This window comes from Oncorhynchus masou, chromosome 31 (assembly GCF_036934945.1).
Source record: "Oncorhynchus masou masou isolate Uvic2021 chromosome 31, UVic_Omas_1.1, whole genome shotgun sequence".
Classification (NCBI taxonomy): domain Eukaryota; kingdom Metazoa; phylum Chordata; class Actinopteri; order Salmoniformes; family Salmonidae; genus Oncorhynchus; species Oncorhynchus masou.
In genome coordinates, this window is record NC_088242.1 from 65,831,062 (window position 1) to 65,856,720 (window position 25,659).

Here is a 25,659-nt window from a genome sequence, read left to right on the forward strand (position 1 = left end):
TCGACAGTTACATGCCAACTACTTGAAACATAGCAGCATTGCTTGACCACTGCAGGTATGCAGCTGCATGCTAACTATGCGCAAACGACACACTATCACGGCTACAAGCTAATGAGATCACAGTCACAGGGCACCATTATTATCCTTAACAGTGTTCGCCAGGATTCAATACTTGGCTTCCTCTTACACTCCAAGCCAACTTTTGCAGTCAGAAGCAAGACTCTAGCTTGTTGTTCCTGCAGAGACAGTTGACATGTACCTCCATACACATCTCCCAGACCCCTGTGGCCTTCAGAACGGATTACAGCAGAGAAGCTCAGGGTTTACCGTGTTTATTTTCCCTCTGTGCTGAGGAGGAGGAGGAGGGGGAATTTAATCTACATAACACACACACCCAAAGGTATACACACACACACCATCTATGTTCCCTCCCCTAGCAGTTCCTCTCTCTCTCTAAAATAATAGCTGAGCTGCTGCAGGTGACAGATAAGGCAATAATATCTGCTTTAAGACACCTGAGCTCAGCCTACAATCCTGACACCCCACTTCTTCTATATATATTCTCCTCCAGTCCTACTCCCCACACCCCACTTCTTCTATATATATTCTCCTCCAGTCCTACTCCCCACACCCCACTTCTTCTATATATATTCTCCTCCAGTCCTACTCCCCACACCCCACTTCTTCTATATATATTCTCCTCCAGTCCTACTCCCCACACCCCACTTCTTCTATATATATTCTCCTCCAGTCCTACTCCCCACACCCCACTTCTTCTATATATATTCTCCTCCAGTTCTACTCCCCACACCCCACTTCTTCTATATATATTCTCCTCCAGTCCTACTCCCCACACCCCACTTCTTCTATATATATTCTCCTCCTGTCCTACTCCCCACACCCCACTTCTTCTATATATATTCTCCTCCAGTCCTACTCCCCACACCCCACTTCTTCTATATATATTCTCCTCCAGTCCTACTCCCCACACCCCACTTCTTCTATATATATTCTCCTCCAGTCCTACTCCTCACACCCCACTTCTTCTATATATATTCTCCTCCAGTCCTACTCCCCACACCCCACTTCTTCTATATATATTCTCCTTCAGTTCTACTCCCCACACCCCACTTCTTCTATATATATTCTCCTCCAGTCCTACTCCCCACACCCCACTTCTTCTATATATATTCTCCTCCAGTCCTACTCCACACACCCCACTTCTTCTATATATATTCTCCTCCAGTTCTACTCCCCACACCCCACTTCTTTTTGTTCTCTGTGTCTCTACCTCTTGTCTTCCACTCCCCTCTTCTTCTCTTCCACTCCCCTCTTCTTCTCTTCCACTCCCCTCTTCTTCTCTTCCACTCCCCTCTTCTTCTCTTCCACTCCCCTCTTCTTCTCTTCCACTCCTCTTCTTCTCTTCCACTCCTCTTCTTCTCTTCCACTCCCCTCTTCTTCTCTTCCACTCCCCTCTTCTTCTCTTCCACTCTTCTTCTCTCCTCTTCCACTCCCTCTTCTTCTCTTCCACTCCCCTCTTCTTCTCTTCCACTCCCCTCTTCTTCTCTTCCACTCCCCTCTTCTTCTCTTCCACTCCCCTCTTCTTCTCTTCCACTCCCCTCTTCTTCTCTTCCACTCCCCTCTTCTTCTCTTCCACTCCCCTCTTCTTCTCTTCCACTCCCCTCTTCTTCTCTTCCACCCCCCTTCTCTTCCACCCCTCTCTTCCACCCCCCTCTTCTTCTCTTCCACTCCCCTCTTCTTCTCTTCCACTCCCCTCTTCTTCTCTTCCACTCCCCTCTTCTTCTCCTTCGCCTCTCCTCATCACACTCCTTTTCTTTTTCTCTGCCTCTACTCCTTTCTTCCTCCCCCACATGTACATTTCCTTCCCTCCTTCTCCTCTTCCTCCTCTGCTCCCTTACCCCCACTACATTCTTCTTCTCCTCCTCAGCCTGTCCTCCTCTCCTCCTATCTTACTCTCTGGTGTCCTCCTAGCCACCTCCCTGCATTGTGTATCTGCTCGGTCGGACATCTCCTGTAGTCAAATGCTGTTTGGGTTACCTGCCTCGACGGTGTCTGATAATTAAATCTAGCCTACTCTCAGCATTTTATATTTTTATTGTTTCATTCCTACAATCTGATTTAGGTCATTTGGCACTGTTAGACAGCCACGAAGGATGGCCGCAATGTTGTTTATCTATTTATTTATTACATAATTGCTTTTGGAAGGGGGTAAGTGGTAAACAATGTAATATAGCAATATACAAGCATCTATAAATGCACTGATCCAATAACTGCTAAGAGAGGGATATGAGAAATACGCAGAGGGAAGGGTAGGGGGTGTAATATAGGGAGTGTACAGAGAGAGAATACGAGAAAAATAGAGAGCAATAGAAAAGGTAGGAATAAAATACATGAAAGGTTGGAAGAGAGGTAGATAGGAGAGTGATAGTGAGAATGAGAGATGGTGGAGCTGATATAGATCAAAGACAGAGGAATAGTGAAATGGAAGTGACTGAGAGGGACATTTAGAGAGGTGGGCAGTAGTCTGAGAGAAAGAGATTTGCCTTTCCTCTCAAATCAGGACCCCCCCCCCCCCCACACACACACACACACACACACACTTGAATACTGGGTTCCAGAGAAACACTACATACCCAAGCACCAAACATACACACACACTAAAGCAATAATACATCCAGTATGACTCCCTGACCGTCAGCAGTTTAATTTCAGGAAGTTTGTGAATGTAAAATAGTGAGAGACATGCAGAGGGCTGCTTAATGACAGACTGTGGATGAGGTATTCTCTTTGATTTGGAAAGTTGGAGAGTTTATTTTCTAAGTAATAACATTAATTCACAGAATGGGTGAAAGTTGTTTCAAATCTGCTAAGAAAGGACATTCTTTCAAAGTACAGCCATTGAATTGTCTCAGACTAATGACACAGTGTATTATGCACATGGTGATGTTGGAGTGATTCATTCTCACATCTGATGACCATCCCTGCTGAAGTTTTGAGAAATAGATGGAGAGAGAAACAAAACAAAGAGAAATAAGGTAAAGGAGGATTTGATGGTTGTGTAAGATTTCAACTGGCTTTGTGGATTTCTGAAGACATTGCATGCTTTGTCTGATCGCCGGCATCAAAGGCTTTTGTTTTGGCACGCTCCCTGTATGCGCACTCCCGTCTGTCTGTGTGTGCGTGCGTGTTTGAATAATCAGCACCTCCCTCTTCAGTAGACTGTAGAAAACATAGATCATTTTTAAAGTTATCTACATTTCCACTTTTTCGAAAAAATGTAACATAACCATTTTGAAATAGTTTATCATTAAATATTTACATTCAAAACAATATGCAGGAATTCAGAAATGCAGTGTGGATTATGCTAGTGTCTTCATGTAGAATAGAGCTGACAAAGGCTCTGGAAAACTTCTCCATTATTGCTCTTTTTCGCATCCACCTTCAACCAAAGCTCTGTTTCATGTCCCCAGTCCCAAACCTTACTCACATTTCAGTATCTAAGGCACATTTGAATACAGATGCAATGTTTGTTGGACACATTTGCATGTCATTTACATTCATATCCCTTCGCATCACAACAAAGCCTATTTATAACCAACTTTCCTCATCAAGGTTATCCTGCAGCATTACTTTAAGGGATCGAACCATAGTGACTTGCTATGTTTACCACTCGCCCTCACAGATAGTCACACTGTACATCCTGATTGTTTGGAGGCCTGGTGGCCATTAAACTGAAGTCCTTCAATGCTAAATATGTGGCAACTACAAACACTATCATATGCAACACACATACTTCACAAATGCAAAGATGCTGTAGAGTACACACACACACACACCAATACACCATGATATCTTCAGGGCCTGCAGTCCAGTCTCATGCTGAACTGAAACCCTCTCGTCATAAATATGTCCATTGCTGCTTCAGTAACCATACAACTGTCACAACATGTATTTGGTCACATTACTGTCCCTGCCACCGACCCCATCAGTGTAATCAGTGGTCTACAGGTCCATAGAGGACTGTCAGACAGACAATTAAATGTAAGAAGAGACCCAGAGGGAGCAGGGACAGATGCTGACATTCGGGCTGTGATGGGAATTGAATAGCCATGTCACTGACGGTTATGGATGAAGACCATCATGTAAATAAAATAACCATCCAAACCATTTAAATAAACCTACGTTCATTTTAAGAGTTCAATACTTTTTTGTTCGCTTCACTTTCATGGAGGTAAACTGGACCTAATAAGCGGGAGTGTCTGCTAATGATTATAAGCAATTGTTTTGCCAACTGTCCATTCAACTTTCTATATCTCCTCCCCTTTCCAACTGATGATAGGTGCTGTAGGCTATGGTACTTCAGTAAAATATGGTTTGATTTGTGGACTTTTATACAATTCACATTTTAATTGCTTGCTAGTATAAATCTCTCTTCTTTTCAAAAAGGTTCAAACATCTTTCGACAAGGCTGTTCTGGCTTTATGGCCTATAATGCGCTAGCATTGTGTCAAATGGACAATGGGCATGTCCTCTCTAACTTGGCATGGTATAATTTGATATGGCATATTTAAATTTATAGACTAATCAACGCTGATCATGCCCAGTCCTGAATGTTGCGAAAATTCTGTGAAACTTCCAGTGCACGTTTACTGTCAACACTGAGGCTGTTCCCACTTTAAGTTACAGTTTCAGACATTGGCCAAGTAGTCTACTGTGACTATGAGATCATAATGTAGGCCTACCAGAGTGACCTACCATCAAAAACAATGGAGAAAATGCATCCCATAACATTTTAACATGGAAATTGCTGTTTTATTATTCAGCCTTCAGTAGCAGCCAATGTGTGATGTTCAATGTAGGCCTACATTCCATGAGACTTTAGACATGCACCTCTTTATTCACTTGTCCTTCAGACAAGGATGTGACTGAAAATGTTGTTGCGTTGTTTGATGCAAGAAACCACTTTACTAAATAAAATGTATTATTATTTCCATACCATTATTACAGAGAAGCAGACACATTATGCTACCCTCTGCCTATTGGCTACTTGGCTGTCTCAAAATACAACACTGCCCCTTTAAGACAAAAAAAGCTCTTTTTTTACCTAACTTGCTTTTCAAAGAAGTCTAGAAATGTACACGTTTTGTGCTCTTGTGGGAAGCAATCACTCCTCTATTGCTGACTACAAATTATATATAACTGGGCTAATAACTCACTAACTAGCAAAGGATATGAACAAAATGTGCACATGTGGCTACATGCAGCTCTTGCTTTGATCTCAAAACAAACACATCTACTCAAGACCACAGCTGTAAACACAGTCCAGTTCAAATCCAAGTGTGTTTGTCACGTGCCCCGAATACAACAGGTGTAGACCTTACAGTGAAATGCTTACTTACAGGCTCTAACCAATAGTGTGGAGAAAAAAATGGTGTGTGTGTAGGTAAGTAAAGAAATAAAACAACAGTAAAAAGACATTTGAAAATAAGAGTAGCAAGGCTATATACAGACACCGGTGAGTCAGGCTTAGTGAGGTAGTATGCACATGTGGGTATGGTTAAAGTGACTATGCATATATGATGAACAGAGAGTAGCAGTAGCATAAAAGAGGGGTTGGCGGGTGGTGGGACACAATGCAGATAGCCTGGTTAGCCAATGTGCGGGAGCACTGGTTGGTCGGGCCAATTGAGGTAGTATGTACATGAATGTATAGTTAAAGTGGCTCTGCATATATGATAAACAGAGAGTGGCAGCACCGTAAAAGAGGGGTTGGGGGTCACACAATGCAAATAGTTTGGGTAACCATTTGGTTACCTGTTCAGGAATCTAATGTCTTGGGAGTAAAAACTGTTGAGAAGCCTTTTTGTCCTAGACTTGGCACTCCGGTACCGCTTGCCACGCGGTAGTAGAGAGAATAGTCTATGACTGGGTGGCTGGGGTATTTGACCATTTTCAGGGCTTTCCTCTGACACCACCTGGTGTAGAGGTCCTGGATGGCAAGCAGCTTTGCCCCAGTGACGTACTGGGCCGTACGCACTACCCTCTGAAGTGCCTTGCGGTCGGAGGCCAAGCAATTGCCGTACCAGGCAGTGATGCAACCAGTCAGGATGCTCTCAATGTTGCAGCTGTAGAACCTTCTGAGGATCTTAGGACCCATGACAAATCCTTTTAGTTTTGTTGTAGTAGTAGTGCCTGGCCATGCAGTTGTGGGTGAACAGGGAGTACTGGAGGGGACTGAGCACGCACCCCTGGGGAGCTCCAGTGTTGAGGATCAGCGTGGCAGATGTGTTGCTACCTACCATCACCACCTGGGGGAAGCCCGTCAGGAAGTCCAGGATCCAGTTGCAGAGGGAGGTGTTTAGTAGTGCTTAGCTTAGTGCTGAGCTTTGAGGGTACTATGGTGTTGAACGCTGAGCTGTGGTCAATGAATAGCATTTTCACATAGGTGTTCCTTTTGTCCAGTTGGGAAAGGGCAGTGTGGAGTGCAATAGAGATTGCATCATCTGTGGATCTGTTTGGGCGGTATGAAAATTGGAGTGGATGTAGGGTTTCTGGGATAATGGTGTTGATGTGAGGTAAATAGCGCAGATTCATATATGGCAATGGTCCATTTGCAGGTAGGCCTCCTGCAGCTCTGATTTGCTGTGCCGTTGAGTCGTGCGCAATAGAATCTTACTCCTATGCGTTTTGCCTATAACAAAATCTCTTGCATAGTTTGTTTTGTTCCGGTATGTTGCATTGAAAGTGGCTAATATTGCGTTGACTCGAACACAATTGCCACAGTAAAGGGAAACGTTGATAGTGTTAACTAACAGGGAAAACTCTAGAAAGTTGGGTGAATTTCAATCTCGTGCTTCTCTTTGTGAGCTGATATTATTCTGCATTCTGCACACCAGTCCAGGGAGCTCAGAGAGCTGCGCAGCAATCTCAGTGCTACTGCTCACCCACGCATGTGCACAGCTTAGAGGGAACATTGCTCATGTGGTAATCTACTGCTTGTAAAACAGGCAATTTACCGTTAATCTCTCTCATTTGGTTACATTAATTTCTGTTAGTGCATGTATTAATTACAGTAATTTACTGTTCTCATTCTCGGAGTGGAAACGTTCACAACCTGCTACACTTATGAGAAACAAGTTTTGGTTTATTTCATAACCATCATTTATGCACTCCATGTGAACAACGAGCATGTGTCTGCTTTCTTTGTCCTGCTCATGTTGATGGAGAGTGCACGCCGATTCAAGCGGAAAGTACCTGCCCAGCTGGGCTTCTTAGTAAGGTTTCTTCACCTCACACAGCATATCAACAAAGGTCTGTTTTTTTAAATAGATTTTTTTTACATCCTTTCAAATTATAATAGTTCCTCACAGTATTTGAAAAATCTTTCCAATTCTCTCTCCCTTGACAATCAGTGTTGCTAATAAATAGGCTATGGATATGTTGCATGTTTCTATTTGAATGATTGTCATTTTCATCTTCATACTATAGCATAGCTTTCCCCTTCATACTTTCCTTGTCAATTACTTCATACTTTTCCGTTAATTTAACCTCTCTGGGATAGGCGGGACACCTGTCGAAAACGTCCGGTGAAATTGGAGGACGCGCAATTCAAATAAATAATCATAAAAATTATGGATATTAAACATCTAGGTACATACAAGTGTCTTATTATCGGTTATATCTTACATTTTTGTTAATCTAACTGCATTGTCCAATTTACAATAGGCTTTGCAGCAAAAGCATGCCATGTGATTTTTTTTGAGGACGGCTCCCCACATCAAAATATTTTTCAACCAGCACAGGCTTCAGAAAATCACAAATAGCAACTAAATATTCACTTACTTCTTGAAAATCTTCCTCTGATTTGCAATCCAAAGGGTCCCAGCTACAACATGCATGATCGTTTTGTTTGATAAAATCCTTCTTTATATCCCAAAAGGTCAGTTTATTTGGCGCCATCGATTTGAGTAATCCACTTGTTCACCCTCCCCCCCATGTAAACAACTGTGCAAACAGAGTTGTGCCCCCCCCCCTTTTTTTTACCTCTCCCCTATATCTGCCACTACATACTGTCTGTCTATGAACCCCTTGAAGCTGGCTTCTGAATCCTTGGGTTCAGAAGTTTTGTACACAGAATTTTCTCTCCTTCCTCTTAGTAAAACTTCCGAGAGCCTCTTTTGAACTCCAGAGAAGCACCACGTCTACAGAGTCTAATCTACATCTATATATTTAATATCGCCTTCCTCTGTGTGAGAGGAGATTCACAGCTGCATCTTCTGCTTTGCATAACCATTATCTATGAGAAACCTGGATCCCAGGGCCAGCCGTCTACACCAGCTCATAAACAGGCGTCATTTATACAGATTTGTGTGTACACTGACGATATATAACACTCATTTCCACCTCACCATCCACAGTAAAGCACACATTAGGACCTGCCATCACGCTGTTATATAAACTGAATCCAGAATGTCAGTGTGATTACAGGTTCATGTGCTGTGTTCATCGCTTTTGGTATCCCTTTACTTTTAATGGCTTATCAGCCTCCATATCCCTCATTGATTTCTGATGGAATTTGGGCCAGAGAATAGGCACTATAGATTAAAATGACAAGTTAATCCAAGGGAGTTTTGTGTGTGTGTGTGTGTGTGTGTGTGTGTGTGTGTGTGTGTGTGTGTGTGTGTGCGTGCATACATACGTCTCCATGATGGTGTAAGTGTGTGTGTGTGCTCGTACGTACATCTTCAGGATGGTGGAGGTGTGTGCGTGTGTGTGCTTCGTGTGTGTGCGCATGTGTGTGCTGCGTGTGTGTGTGCATGCGGGCATCTGTGTGTAAGGTGTGGGTCTGTCTTGTGCCGTCATTACCACAGAAGGCGAGGGCAGAGGGAGAATACCGTGGGAGTAAAAAGCGTAAAATGGTGGAGGGGAGTGGAATATAATAGTGCTAGTTTATCAGAGCCAACACTCAGTGGACAGAGCAGAATAGAAGAGGTTGGACACGCTACTGCCCAGGGAGTTCAACTAGTTCAACTTTCAGTGTGTGTACCCACGTTTCTCTTCCCTCTTTTGTTGTTCTCCTCTCCCCCCTCCCCACCCTGATCCTCCATTAGAAGTAGCCCGCTAACCTAGGGGTCATCATTATTTTATTGCCCAGGGAGCCTCTCCCAGGCAAACCGCCGACCCAGGGACCCCCATCATATGTTAGCAAAAAAAACATTTTGAATAGATTTGGTTGATAGTTTCATTATTTTGACCTCCCCACATTATAATTGGAAGAGGAAGTGTAAACTCTAACATAGCCCATTAGCTAAAAAGGTAACTCAAAACACATTTTCGCTAAGAGCAGCTGTTTAGCTAATTTAATAAAGGTTAACCATGTGTTGGCAAAAATGTCCAAGTCAAGAAACCTTACCAGCAGCTATGTTGGCTACTCCAGTGAGCGTAAGTTGCTCAATATTAGGAGTGAAAAAATAAAGTTGACATTATTACAAATAGTATATTCTCCACTTTTCTACTGTAGGTAAAGTATGTCATAAAAAGATGTGTATATTTTGTTTAATGTTGTTTATGTTGTTGCTAGCAATATTCATAAAAACATTGGTGGGGGGGGTGGCTGCAGACACCTATGCTGAATAACCCTGCTCCAACCTATACCATGACTGAGCGTCAGTGTAAAGGTCTAACTGTCTTAGCCATGACCAGAGGGAGCCCTCCCCCTGGACTTGTGTCTGTATGAATCCCCATGTCCTTAAACGATGGCCAGCCATTCCACTCTGTCTGAGCTCCCCAAAATGAACAACCTTTCTCTGCTACATCCAACCCCATTCAGTCACCATGACGATGGTGGTCAACTGGTACAACCTCCACCCACGGACATGAAGAGGAATTCCAGTCGGGGCATAAGCTTTACTGTTACTAATAGCCATAGCCCCTCCTCTCTAGTGTGTGTCAGTGTGTGTGTGTGTGTGTGTGTGTGTGTGCACGAGCAGAGCCTGCTCTTCCATACCCATTATCTGTGTGTTTGAATAGGGCTCAGGAACCACTCCACTGTGCCTCCTCTCCCATCAGCCTGTCCTTTACATAACCATCTCAACCTCTTGGCCAGAACGTAATTGCCGAAGAGAACGTGTTATCAAGTAATTCAAGACGCATGGAATAATTAGACCTTGCCCCCGTTGTTATAACGTTGAAACACTTCTGCATAGTAAGGAAGCTCGTTAGTAGTTCAGACCGCTTTAGCCTAGGAGGTATGCAAAAAAACGTTCTGCCATTTTAATAAAATGTTTCATTAAGAAGAATGAATGGATTAGAGTGAAGAGGTGTGATCCACATGATTTCATTCTCCTGGGCAGCAGGGTTGATGATGAATGTGTTAAAAATAGACCTACTCTAAGAGGTAGTGATGTGCCCAGAAGGCCATTTCACCAGCAGCACTATTTTTAACATATCATTACTTTACCTGGGTGACATGCCTAATGTGCTCATCCATAAGCAGCAGAATAGCTTCAGAAGGTCATATAGAATAGGCTATCACAAGTCAAACAGGCTGAAAAACTTTTAATCACTGGGAGGTAATGCCAGTGTCTGTCATTGTCTTACGACAGATAGCTCGTTGATTCCATCTGCACTGTTCTGTCTCGAATTTCACAAATGGTAATGGGATAGAACCAAAGTAGTTTGGCTAAAAATATTACATCGGTGACATACCCCGCTAAGCTACTGTAGAACAATACATCTGTCAATTATGTGTACTTTTTGTCTGTTGAGGTCGTCTTAGTCCCACCGTTTTATATCTGGCTAAGGATTTTTGTGTTTCATGGAGCAGTATTTCTGACGTTAGACAATGGGAACCAAAGCCAACATTACATAGCTTGCTAGCTGAGCCAGTCACTGATATGATGCTAACCAACCAGCTACCTACTTAGTGCAGCACATAACTTTAAACCGTCCCCTCTGCACACATCAACAACAGTCACCCTCAAAGCGTCGTTACCCATCGCTCCACAAAAGCCGCGGCCCTTGCAGAGCAAGGGGAACTACTACTTCATTGTCTCAGAGCAAGTGACGTCACCGATTTGAAACGCTATTTAGCACACACCGCTAACTAAGCTAGCCGTTTAACATCCGTTTCACACACACAATGTAGAATGCTTCCAACAAACGCTAGCTAGTAAGCTACTGTAGTAGTGCTAATGCTAACCTTATTAAGAGTTTTCATGAAGCAGCTGTTCTGCCGCGAGTCATTGCAGTAGCCTCCTGAGTCAGCTGCTGTACTCAGTTGACCCAACAATACAAAGATGCATGTTAGCGTTAGTGGAGAAACATGCTGATTTACAGACTGATTTCTGTCCCTCCTAATTTTGGGGCTGCGTGTCTACAACTTCGGGATATTTGAAACAGGCTAACCAAGCTTTTTATGTCATTAACTGTTGAAGGTAGAGCTAGCTAGATAACTAACTACATGTCAGTAAACTAGCTGCAAACGTTAGCTAAGCAGCTGATCAAGTCACGTTGGTGACCGATGTCCTTGCACAGAATTTGTGCAGGAGCTAGCCATCGCGTAGTTTTTTATTTTCTCACAATTGAAAAATCACTGTAATAACGTTTTTAATAATTTAGTTATCTGTCTATTTCATGGAGAGTCATATGAGAGCGCAGTGATATTTAAAAAAAATAGGAACTATGTTTTCGTTCTGGAATATTTAGGATTTGAATGTGAGTTCCACGACCTACAAGGCAGATCGGTCGAGAGACATGCTTTGCCTAGGATTGACGCCATCTGATGTAAAATACGGGTTGTGTTTGGGCAATAAGACTCAGGTAGCCGACTGTAGACGGAAGTCGGTGTATGAAGTAGGGGGAGGAGCATCGGCGACAGCTGAAAGTCGGACACTGTAGAGGTTTTTCAACAGCAAGGCTCAGGTCAACATGGCAGTGCCAACATACAGTAGCTGCTATTGTTTTTAGGGACACCATGGAGAGGAGCGAGTGAATCCATCAATGTTAATGAATATGAGTTAATAAGCATGATGCATTGGGTTGTAGGATAAATATTGTCATATTATATATAGCGTACCACACATGTGACCTGTGACCTGAAGACTTTGCAATTAATATGACAGAGTCTATTACAATGTTTCTCATTCCATAAAGATGATTCAACATCATGCAAGCAGGACTATTGTTCAGTTACAGGAATAAACTACCAAGAAAGGTCTGAGAGTTGTCTATGAAAGGCACATTGTAAAATTCAATAAATTCACAAACAAAGCACAAGTTTAAGTTACAAAGCATTAACAATAATTACAGTATATGCATGAGAGAGGGAGAGAGAGATACAAAGAAACCATGGCTTGGTAGCCTAGTGGTTAGAGCGCTGGTTCAGTAACCGAAGATTCAAGCAGACAAGGTGAAAAATCTGTCATTCTGCCCCTGAACAAGGCAGTTAATGCACTGTTCCTAGGCCGTCATTGCAAATAAGTATGTGTTCTTAACTGAATTGCCTAGTTACATTTCAAAAATGGCCCATAGCTGAGAGAGGGAAAGAGACAGAGTATATCTCACCACAGCAAGTCAGGAACAAAGAGAGAAAGAGACAATGAAAGTAAGCCCCTTTTATAACATTTGACCATGTTTGGATTCAAAATCTGAGTCGTTGACCAATAGAATACTCTAAAAGTGAACATCCAATCAGATATCAGACCTACAAGATGTAAAAGCAAAAGCATCACTTGGTTCACAGAGATGTGACAAGAGGGGGTTTGTGAGTTAATGCAGCATTCCTAAGACAACACAAAGGAAATCCTTGCATACAGTGTGTACAGTCACTTCAGAGGCTGGGCCCACCACTAAAAGGTCATGTTTATGTATTTATTTTTGTCTCTCTCTCTCTCTCTCTCTCTCTCTCTCTCTCTCTCGTCAATGTGTTTGTATTGTGCCATTGGCACTATGACTGGCAGAGTTGGATTACTGTTAATAGGCTAATACTAATAGATGTTGTGTCCTGACAACACACTACTATGAGTATATGGTGTAGGTGTGCAGACAGGGAGGAGTGTGTGGGTATGGAGCTAAGTGCTTTTTATGTAAGTGTGAATCGTTCAGGGAGTATGTGGAGGTGTAAGTGTTCGTATCCATCAGGGAGCTGTGTGTGTGTGTGTGTGTGTGTGTGCGTGCGCGTACGTCTCCAGGATGGTGGAGGTGTAAGTGTGTGTATCCGTCAGGGAGCTGTGTGTGTGTGTGTGTGTGTGTGCGTGTGCGCGTACGTCTCCAGGATGGTGGAGGTGTAAGTGTGTGTATCCGTCAGGGAAATGCAGGAGGAAAAAGGCTTGAGTAGAGCGAGACCAAAGCGTGAGAGCAGGAAGAGTGATTGTGTGTCGGAGAACGGTAGAGAGATAGAAATGCGAGAGGTGGAGGGTGGGGGAGAATGAGATAGAATATGGGATGAAAAAGAGTGGAATGTGAGGGAGATGAAAGCAAGGGAGAGGCAGAGAGCCGGAGAGAGAGCTGGGAGGGGAGAGAAAGAATAGGGAGTTGATGGAGATGTACAAAATATAACCCTCCGGATTCATTGTGTAGAGAGCAATAGATAGATGGGGAGAGAGAGAGCGAGAGAGAGAATTTGGTTTAAGGAATGCTTAGACTATGTACACACTCAGTGAGCATAGCCGTGCAATTGAGAAAGGCCATCATAGGCAGACCTGGCTCTCAAGAGAAGACACTATGTGCACACTGCCCACAAAATTAGGTGGAAACTGAGCTGCACTTCCTAACCTGCCAAATATATGACCTTATTAGAGAGACATATTTCCCTCAGATTACACAGACCCACAAATAATTTGAAAATCCAATTTTGATCAACTCCAATATCTATAGGGTGAAATATCACAGTGTGCCATCACAGCAGAAAGATTTGTGACCTGTAGCCACAAGAAAGGGCCACCAGTGAAAAACAAACCCCAACGCACTTTTGTTTATTATCTTGTTCACTTGCTTTGGCAAAATGAACTGATGTTTCCCATGCCAATAAATTTAATTGAAATTGAGAAAGAGTCTGAGGAAGAATGAGGAAGAAAAGGTGGGAGACAGACAGGGAAGTTGAAGAAAGATGAGGAAGAATTAGGAGAGACTAATAGAGTTGATAGGGGATGACAAATGAAGATGAGGAAGAGCGATGGGTAAGAATTTTCAAAAGTATGTTGTAAAGAGCAAAAATAAGAGTAAAGGGATCAAGGAAAGGAACTGGCGTGGGAGGGAGTTCGGAGGGGTGGAGAGCCTGGATGAGGAGATAGAGGGACACAATGAGATTTAGGGGAAAGAGGAGGGGGGAAGGGGGAAAGGGGTTAAAAAGAGGGAGAGAGGTGGGAAAGCCGAGGATATGAGGTTTTGGGCTGTGTCCCTGAGGCCCAGAGAGTGAATAGGAGAGCAGGATTAGTCCCTGCATGCAACGCTGCTTTCATTAATAGTAATTACTGAGCTCAACTGGACTCGCTCTCTCCTTCTCCGCTCTCTCTCTCTCTCTCTCTCTCTCTCTCACTACCCCTCTCTTTCTGTGGACAAGGTTAAAACGCATTAGGAGGGCACCCATGTGTGTCTCTGTACATTACTAGACTATATCATGTGTGGTATACACACAGTATAAACAGGTCAGGTGTGTTGATAGGTGATGACAAACGCACACACAATACAATACAATACAACTTTACTGTCCATAGTTACAGCGAACAACAGAAATGTGTCTCCCCCCCAACACATGCCACTCTTATGTTCTGATCCCTGTTTGCCAGTGGGGGCCTGTATGCATCCTGACGCACTCTCCACCCTCCTCCCCCCTCTACTCTTCTACTCTCCTCTAGCAGTCTGTGTTCACAGGGGAAACTTGTATACGATGCTTGAAATGGTAATTCCGCTCTGCTCCTGTGGTGTTTTTTATTTTTATCCTCCCCTCTCTGTTCTCTCTCTATGTTCTCTCTCTCTCTTTTCCTTCTCTAGTGTCTCTGTGGGGTAGGATTCTTTGGACTCCTACACGCCAGAGGCGTGGAGAGAGAAAGTCAGAAAGAGAGAGTGTGTTCTCTGAGTATGTGTCACCTTTGGCCTCTCTCTCCTGAGCTCCTTTGTATAGTGGTGTGGCTGTGTTGTAGTGTGGCTGTGCTGTCAGCCTGGTCACTAGAAACATCAGTCGATATTGGATGTTTGAAGAGGGACTAAAGATGTCGATATATGCCTTCCTTGGCGCTCACCCCCGCAAAAAAGCTGCGTGCAGGGACTATTGTGGCGTATTATCATATCAAACAACAGAGCCATCACTAAGAACGAAAACAATGCAGCTGTGTGTGTGATTGAGTGTCTGTATGTGATCAAATGTGTGTGTGTTTATATGTGGAGCAGCTGTGTGTGTGCATGCGTGTGCAGGCTGCACAGTAGAGCGAGGGAGACTAATTACTGGGTAAGGAAAGGCATAAATATGAAGATACTGAAGGAGTGGGAGTAAAGGAGGGAATAGATGGAGGAAGGAATGCTTGATCAAGATAGCCAAAGAGTGCAGTGGAGAGTATAACTCAGGCCCCCCACTGGCAGGCCTCTTGCTTTTATCTAGCTCCGCAGCTCTCTCACATACACCCATACATAATTCATTGTGCAAGCATTGATCTTAATTGGTTCCGTTTTGACTGTCCCTCCTCCAGTGTCAAATGTTCCTGGTAAGCAGGCAGCACTCTGGGCTTTGGGTAGCCAGGAGAGCTGCGTTCGAGAGAATTTTCTCTGTGTTGCGTTTCCTGATTGACCGTTGTTCTCTCGTGGGGGAGGGGTTGCTATTTCAAGGCGCACTAGATTTACAGTCAAATGCAAATTAGCTGAGAGAGAGTGAAAAAGAGAGAGAGATGGGCTAATTACTGGGTAAGGAAAGACATATAAACAAAGATACTGAAGGAGAGGGTGTAAAGGAGGGAATAGATGGAGGAAGGAATGCTTGATCAAAATAGCCAAGAGCGCAGTGGAGAGTATAACTCAGGCCCCCCACTTGCAGCACCCTCAACTGCTGCCCCAGCACCTCACACAGAAGTCTCAGAGCATGGACACCTCACCCAGACCAGCCAGACACCCTCCCGAAGGACCTGTACTGAAGGCACACGTCAAGAGGACCTCCACCCAGACCACAGCATCACCAGCCCCACCCCAACCAGCTGAGACCCCCCCCCCCCCCAAGCAAACCCTGGCCACACTCTATATAGGCCTCCCCAGATCACACCTATGCCCCTTCTGCCCCCCGCCCCTGCAGCAAGGACCTCAACATGACAGCCTCACATACACTGCCTTTCAAAAGTTTGAGGTCACCTAGAAATGTCCTTGCTTTTGAAAGAAAAGCAATCATTTTTGTCCATTAAAATAACATAAAATAGATCAGAAATACAGTGTAGACAGTGTTAATGTTGTAAATGACTATCGTAGCTGGAAACTGCAGATGTTTTAGGTGTACAGAGGCCCATTATCAGCAACCATCACTCCTGTGTTCCAATGGCACGTTGTGTTAGCTAATCCAAGTTGAAAACCCTTCTGCAATTATGTTAGCACAGCTGAAAACTGTTGTCTGATTAAAGAAGTTATAAAACTGGCCTTCTTTAGACTAGTTGAGTATCTGGAGCGTCAGCATTTGTGGGTTCGATTACAGGCTCAAAATTGCCAGAAACAAATAACTTTCTTCTGAAACTCGTCAGGTCTCTGATCTCCTCCCTATAGGCTGTCTCATCATTGTCTGTGATCAGGCCTACCACTGTTGTCATCAGCAAACTCAATGATGGTGTTGGAGTCGTGCCTGGCCGTGCAGTCATGAGTGAACAGGGACTACAGGAGGAGACTGAGCACGCACCCCTGTGGAGCTCCCGTGTTGAGGATCAGTGTGGCGGATGTGTTGTTACCTACCCTCCCCACCTGGGGGCGGCCCGTCAGGAAGTCCAGGATCCAGTTGCAGAGGGAGTTGTTTAGTCCCAGGATACTTAGTCAATGAATCAATGAATAGCATTCTCACATAGGTGTTCCTTTTGTCCAGGTGTGAAAGGGCAGTATGGAGTGCAATAGAGATTGCATCATCTGTGGATCTGTTGGTGCAGTATGCAAGTTGGAATGGGTCTAGGGTTTCTGAGATAATGGCGTTGATGTGAGCCATGGCCAGCCTTTCAAAGCATTGCATGGCTACAGACGTGAGTGCTACAGGTTGGTAATAATTTAAGCAGGTTACCTTAGTGTTATTGGGCACAGGTACTATGGTGGTCTGCTTGAAACATGTTGGTATTAGGGAGAGGTTGAAAATGTCAGTGAAGACACTTGCCAGTTAGTCAGCGCATGCTCGGAGTACACGTCCTGGTAATCAATCTGGCCCTGTGGCCTTGTGAATGTTGACCTGTTTAGAGGTTTTACTCACATCTGCTGCGGAGAGCCTGATCACACAGTCATCCGGAACAGCTGATGCTCTCATGCATGTTTCATTGTTACTTGCCTTGAAGCAAGCATAGAAGTTATTTAGCTTGTCTGGTAGGCTCGTGTCAGTGGGCAGCTCTTGACTGTGCTTCCATTCGTAGTCTGTAATAGTTTGCAAGCCCTACCACATCCGATGAGAGTTGGAGCCGGTGTAGTACGATTCAATCTAAGTCCTGTATTGACACTTTTCCTTTTTGATGGTTCGTTCGAGAGCGTAGCAGGATTTCTTATCAGCTTCCAGTCCCGCTCCTTGAAAGCGGCAGCTCTACCCTTTAGCTCAATGTGAATGTTGCCTGTGATTTATGGTTTCTGGTTGGGTATGTACGTACAGTCAGTCTGGGGATGACATCCTCGATGCACTTGTTGATAAAGACAGTGACTTATGTGGTGATCTCCTCAATGCCATCGGAAGAATCCCGGAACATGTTCCAGTCTGTGCTAGCAAAACAGTCATGTAGTTTAGCATCTGTTTCATCTGACAAATGTTTTTATAGACATAGTCACTGGTACTTCCTGCTTTCATTTTTGCTTGTACGCAGGAATCAGGAAGATAGAATTATTGTCAGATTTGCCAAATGGAGGGCGAGGCAGAGCTTTGTATGCGTCTCTGTGTGTGGGGTATTGGTGGTCTAGAATTATTTTCCTTCTGGTTGCACATTTAACATGCTGATTAGAAATCAAGTAAATCTGGTTTAAGTTTTCCTGCATTCAAATCTCCAGCCACTAGGAGCGCCACCTATGGATGAGCGTTTTCCTGTTTGCCTATGACAGTATATAGCTCTTTGACTGCGGTTTTAGTGCCAGCATCGGTCTGTGGTGGTAGGTAGACCGCTATGAAAAATACAGATGAAAACTGTCTAAGTAGATAGTGTGGTCCACAGCTTATCATGAGATACCTAGATTCTTCCTTAGATATCGTGCACCAGCTGTTGTTTACATAAATGCATAGGCCCCCGCGGGGGGTGTCTGACCAGCGGCTACTGTTCTGTCTTGCCGATAATCCACCAGCTGTATGTTCTTAACGTCGTCGTTCAGCCACGATTAAGTGAAACATAAGATATTACAGTTTTAAATGTCCCGTTGGTTAACTTAGCAAAAAAATAAATGTTCCTTTTTCAGGACCCTGTCTTTCAAAGATAATTTCTTACAATCCAAATAACTTCACAGATCTTCATTGGGTTTCTTCACAAAGGGTTTAAACACTGTTTTCCAACAATTAATGAACATGCACCTTTGGAACGGTCATTAAGACACTAACAGCGTACAGACGGTAGGCAATTAAGGTCACAGTTATGAAAACTTAGGACACTGAAGGTGCCTTTCTTCTGACTCTGAAAAACACCAAAAGAAAGTTGCCCAGGGTCCCTGCTCATCTGCGTTAACGTGCCTTAGGCATGCTGCAAGGAGGCATGAGGACTGCAGATGTGGCCAGGGCAATAAATTGCAATTTCCGTAGTGTGAGACGCCTAAGACAGCGCTACAGTGAGACAGGACGGACAGCTGATCGTCCTCACAGTGGCAAACCACGTGTAACAACACCTGCACAGGATCGGTACATCCAAACATTACACCTGCGGGACAGGTACAGGATGGCAACAACAACTTCCCAAGTTACACCAGGAACGCACAATCTCTCCATCAGTGCTCAGACTGTCCGCAATAGACTGAGAGAGGCTGGAGGCTTGTAGGCCTGTTGTAAAGCAGGTCCTCACCAGATATCACCGGCAACAACGTCGGCTATGGGCACAAACTGGATCGCTGGATCAGACAGGACTGGCAAAAAGTGCTCTTCACTGACGTGTCGCGGTTTTGTCTCACCAGGGGTGATGGTCGGATTCGCGTTTATCGTCAAAGGAATGAACATTACACCGAGGCCTGTACTCTGGAGCGGGATCGATTTGGAGGTGGAGGGTCCGTCATGGTCTGGGGCAGTGTGTCACAGCATCATCGGACTGAGCTTGTTGTCATTGTAGGCAATCTCAACGCTGTGCGTTACAGAGAAGACATCCTCCTCCCTCATGTGGTACCCTTCCTGCAGGCTCATCCTGACATGGTCCTCCAGAATGACAATGCCACCAGCCATACTGCTCATTCTGTGCGTGATATCCTGCAAGACGGGAATGTCAGTGTTCTGCCATGGCCGGTGAAGTGCCTGGATCTCAATCCCAATGCGCACCTCTGGGACCTGTTGGATCGGAGGTTGAGGGCTAGGGCCATTCCCCCCAGAAATGTCCAGGAACAACTTGCAGGTGCCTTGGTGGAAGAGGGGGGTAACATCTCACAGCAAGAACTGGCAAATCTGAGAGGTATGTGAACGGAAAGACTTGACAATGCAACGAGGGAATCTTGCTACATCCCAAGAGCCACCTTGCCTTCTCTTCCACACAGACAGAGCTGGAGTAGAGCCATATACAGTTGAAGTCGGAAGTTTACATACACTTAGGTTAGAGTCATTAAAACTTGTTTTTCAACCACTCCACAAATATCTTGTTAACAAACTATAGTTTTGGCAAGTCGGTTAGGACATATACTTTGTGCATGACACAAGTAATTTTCCAACAATTGTTTGCAGACAGATTATTTCACTTATAATTTACTGTATCACAATTCCAGTGGGTCAGAAGTTTACATACACTAAGTTGAATGTGCCCTTAAACAGCTTGGAAAATTCCAGAAAATGACGTCATGGCTTTAGAAGCTTCTGACATCATTTGAGTCAATTGGATGTGTGCCTGTGTATGTATTTCAAGGCCTACCTGCAAACTCAGTGCCTCTTTGCTTGACATCTTGGGAGCAATTTACAAACGCCTGAAGGTACCACGTTCATCTGAACAAACAATAGTATGCAAGTATAAACACCATGGGACCACACAGCCGTCATACCGCTCAGGAAGCAGACACGTTCTGTCTCCTAGAGATGAACGTACTTTGATGCGAAAAGTGAAAATCAATCCCAGAACAACAACAAAGGACCTTGTGAAGATGCTGGAGGAAACACATACAAAGTATCTGTATCCACAGTCAAACGAGTCCTATATCGACATAACCTGAAAGGCCGTTCAGCAAGGAAGAAGCCACAGCTCCAAAACCGCCATAAAAAAAGCCAGACTACGGTTTGCAACTGCACATGGGGACAGAGATCATACTTTTTGAAGAAATGGCCTCTGGTCTGATGAAACAAAAATAGAACTGTTTGGAAATAATGACATCGTTATGTTTGGAGGAAAAAGGGGGAGGCTTGCAATCCGAAGAACACCATCCCAACCGTGAAGCATGGGGGTGGCAGCATCATGTTGTGGGGGTGCTTTGCTGCAGGAGGGCATGGTGCACTTCACAAAATAGATGGCATCATGAGGAAGGGAAAAAAGGGGGAGGCTTGCAATCCGAAGAACACCATCCCAACCGTGAAGCATGGGGGTGGCAGCATCATGTTGTGGGGGTGCTTTGCTGCAGGAGGGCATGGTGCACTTCACAAAATAGATGGCATCATGAGGAAGGAAAATTATGTGGATATATTGAAGCTACATCTCAAGACATCAGACAGGAAGTTAAAGCTTGGTTGCAACTGGGTCTTCCAAATGGACAATGACCCCAAGCATACTTCAAAGTTGTGGTAAAATGGTTTAAGGACAACAAAGTCAAGGTATTGGAGTGACCATCACAAATCCCTGACCTCAATTCCATAGAAAATGTGTAGGCAGAACTGAAAAAAGTGTGTGTGTGCAAGGAGGCCTACAAACCTGACTCCGTTACACCAGCTCTGTCAGGAGGAATTACCAAAAATTCACCCAACATATCGTGGGAAGCTTGTGGAAGGCTACCCAAAACAATAGACCCAAAATAAACAAAAAAAGGCAATGCTACCAAATGCTAATTGAGTGCATGTAAACTTCTGACCCACTGTAAATGTGATGAAAGAAATAAAAGCTGAAAATAATAATTCTCTCTACTATTATTCTGACATTTCACATTCTTAAAATAAAGTGGTGATCCTAACTGACCCTAAGACAGGGAATTTTTACTAGAATTAAATGTATGTAAACTTCTGTCTTCAACCGTATTTGCAGTAGTGTGGTCCATAGATATGGGCTGTGTTGTGGACAGTGATGAGACCAACGCGCTCTCCCATCCGTAGGGCTGGACATTCCCAGTGTTTAAGGAGAGGGGATTCGATACTATGATCTGCATCTGAAACCTTGGTGCATTTCAGAACCAAGGGTAGTGTCTGTGTGTGTGCGCATGTGTGGGTAATATGCATGTTTGTCTGTCTGTAGTACTTGCATGTACTGCATGTGTGTATTTGCCAAGCAGAGTGGATGTATGTTACTCTGATCGATTCACCTGGAGCCAGTGTGTGATCCTCTCTCCCTCCGGTCTTCCCTCCCTTCCAGTCCACTCTGGGCTCAACTTTATCAGAACATGTCATGGCTGAAGGAGATATGGAGGACCGCTCTCGTTGTATTTTCATTACCCCTGCCACATATGATCTCCTGTGCTGAGCATTAAATCACCTTCAACCTGATCTTCAGACACTCACAAAGACTCCTGTCACCACCAGTTCCCATGTGGCTAGAGTTACAATGAGAAATGCTCGGTCCGTGCCTGTGTGTCAGCCTCCGACCCCATTTGCAGATCAGTGTCCCATATATGCGCCCAAACCTTTTTGCCTGTAATGTCTTTTTTTATTTTGTTGGACCCCAGGTAGACGAGCTGTCATCACTGCGTTATACTTTCCTGGCCAGAGGGGGGAGCACTTTGAGTTAAAATCCTGTAGCTACAATTCTCCTGGTATCATTTAGTGTGAGGCATATTCTATTATATTATATCTAAGGGGAGCAATATAAAGTCCTCTAAAGGTAGCTTGAAATATGTCTAACATTTAACATGTACCCAGTTGGATTTCCCTGTTCAAAGCCTGTGAACGTTGGGACAGGAACCCCAAGGAAGGTATTAAGTTGGATAAATACCCAGTGCTGACTGAGTCTATAGGCTAATCTAATGGGATTTGATATAAGCTGCGTACATTTGAAGGGGAACATATCCTAAATTCTGCTAGTTTTCATAACCTAGGGCATGGGGTAGTGGAGGATTTGTTGCTGTATGAATGAGTGAGCGAAAGGACCTGTTTGTTTATTATACATCTCTAGGTGTGACACAAGGTGTGTGCGTCTCTCTCGATCTCGCTCTCTCCTTCAATTCAAAGGGCTTTATTGGCATGTGAAACATATGTTTACATTGCCAAAACAAGTGAAATAGGCAATAAATAAAAGGGAAGTAGACAAGGGAAATAGACAATCAGAAATGAGCAGTAAACATTAAGCCCACAAAATGATTTAAAGAACATGGACGTTTCAAATGTTCTATCATTGGCTGTGTTCAGTGTTATAACAATGTGTAAATAGTTGAAGTAGAAAAGGGAAAATAAATAAACAGATAAATATCGGCAGATAAATATCGCCCTTCTGGCCTCGTCTCTCAGATCGTTCACAGCTTTGTGGAAGTTACCTGTGGTGCTGATGTTTAGGCCGAGGTAGGTAGCATTTTTTGTGTAGGTGGAATTTGTATTTGTGGTCTTTGGACCTTTTTTGGAACACCATTATTTTTGTCTTACTGAGATGAACTGAGCCCAAGGACCCAGGTCTGACAGAATCTGTGCAGAAGATCTAGGTGGTGCTGTAGGCCCTGCTTGGTTGGGGACAGAAGTACCAGATCATCTGCAAACAGTAAACATTTGACTTCAGAGTCCAGTAGGGTGAAGCCAGGTGTTTCAGATAGTTCTAGAGCCATCGCCAATTTGTTGATATAATGGTTGAAGGGGGTGGGGCTCAAGCTGCATCCCTGTCTCGGCCCCTGGCCCTTAGGAAAGAAATCAATATGTTTTTTGCCAATTTTTAGCACACACTTGTTTTTTTGTAAATGGATATTATAATATACTATGTTTTCCCCCAACACCGATTTCCATCAACTTATATAACAAATCCTCATGCCAATTTGAGGCGCATGCTTTTTTGAAATCAACAAAGCATGAGAAGACTTTGCTTTTGTTTTGTTTGTTTGTCAATTGGTGTGTGCAGGGTGAATACATGGTCTGTCTTATGTCAATTTGATAAAAAGCCATTTTGACATATGCTCAGAACATTGTTTTCACTGAGGAAATGTAGGAGTCTGATGTTTATGATAATGCAGAGGATTTTCCCACAGTTGCTGTTGACACCTATACCACAGGAGTTATTGGAGCTGAATTTGTCTCCAGTTTTGCACTCAGTCTATATTATACACTCAATAAAACATACAACCATATACAGCTCTCTCCCACTCTCTTGCTCCTCACTGCTGTTTCATTCCCTCTCTTTGTTTTTATGCCTTCCCTTACCCAGTAATTAGCCTCACTCTCTCTCTCGCACTCTCGCTCTCTCGCTCTCTCGCTCTCTCGCACTCTCGCTCTCTCGCACTCTAGCTCTCTCGCACTCTCGCACTCTCGCTCTCTCGCTCTCTCGCACTCTCGCTCTCTCGCACTCTCTCTTGTGACCAAAAGGTTGCTGTATTGAATCTCAGAGCTGTCATGGTAAAAATCTGTTCCCTGAGTAAGGCAGTTTAACCCACTGTTCCCACCCCCCCACACCTCTCTGATTCAGAGGGGTTGGGTTAAATGGGGAAGACTCATTCAGTTGTACAACTGACTAGGTATCCCCCTTTCCCTAGCTCCAAACATCGCCACTGATGGCGTCAATTCTCCCCGTAACAGCATCACCAACTCTCCTCGTCAGCCCCTGACTTCAAGCACAGCAGCTACATCCACATTTTTAAAAACAGCCTTTTTGGGTACTTTTGTGAAAAATCAGAATGGTCTAATTTCCTGTTCCTGTCATGAAGGTAGTGGTAGTTATTTTACCCTGCTTACTGGCTGTGGAGCTATATCTATACATGTCTGTGTCTGTATACTTTTGACTTTTAATGAGTCTGATTGCTGCTCTTTTACACTTGAAAGGGAGATGTTTTATCTCAAAGAGCCTCACCTGCATAAATAAAATGATAAATGACATAAAAAGGTTTTGGCAGTGGCCATGGCTCTGTATCTCTCTCATAGTGTCCTGCTGCATCCATGGGGTTTTGTGATAGCTCCCTTTGAACACGCACACAGCATAGCTGTCTCCTCTGGGAGGTCTGTCCTAAACCTGTGGATCCTGCAGACAGACAGACAGACTCCCTTTGTCTTTCTGACATGGATGAATAGGACTCCCAGGGGGCATCAGTGTGTGTGTACAGCCACTACTCCCACCCTTCCCTTCCTCTCTCACCTCTCGGCCCAAAGCACACAGTTACCATGGAGACGGGCCCCTCAGGTTCAGTAGGAGGGGCCTGTATCAAAGCTCTTTCTAACCACTGACCCCTCCCTTTTCTTACAATTCCTGCAGAAGGTTCTGTCCCTCCAACCACACACACATCACTCCAGCACCCCACTGCTTATCTCTAAGGAATTCTGCATTTGAAAGTCTTTGACACACTCTGTGTTGCACCAAAGCACCCAACCGTTTTTCTTCACTGTAATCCCTAATGACAAGTCATTGTTGCACTATTCCAGCCAAGTCTGGCTCCCTGCAATACATTTTATTCATCCACTCTTTCACTTTGTCCCAACATCCCTCCCTCCACCCTGCATCACTCTTTCTTCTTCACTTCTATTGCTTCTATCAGTCTTTCAACCCCTCCATTCCTCAATCCCTCCATCCTCTCCCAGTGTGTACGGATGTGGTGCAATCTGTTAGTGGTCTCCATTGCCTGCCTCAAAACATGGCTGGTCGTGCTGCTGTAACCGTGTGACTGAGTGTAATGGCCGTGGTGATAGTTGCAGGCAATGGAGCGGACAAGTTATTACAGGACAGGCAAATGGAGACCTGATAGAGCATGAAACCTCTCCTCCCAGCTCTGTGGGGCTGGGGGCTGCCTCCCTCCCTCCCTCACTACCTTTGGCTCTTTCATTTTTCTCTCTCACTCTCTATCGTGGCCTCGCTCACTCTCTCTTTTTCTCTCTGTTGTTCCCTCCATGTTGTTGATCCCACCCTGCCTCTCCCTTTCGCTCTCATCCTCACTTTCTCACTCACCCTAACGCTCTCTGTTGTTCTCTTCCCCTCTCTCAGAACATAATAACAGGAAAGGGTCACACGG

General features: G+C 44.3%; 1 protein-coding gene across 2 annotated transcripts in view; it reads left to right on the forward strand.

Moving 5' to 3' along the window:
- LOC135524281 (low-density lipoprotein receptor class A domain-containing protein 3-like) overlaps positions 1–25,659 on the forward strand; it is a 112,241-nt gene that overhangs the window by 75,052 nt on the left and 11,530 nt on the right. The gene's annotated exons all lie outside the window — the stretch shown is intronic.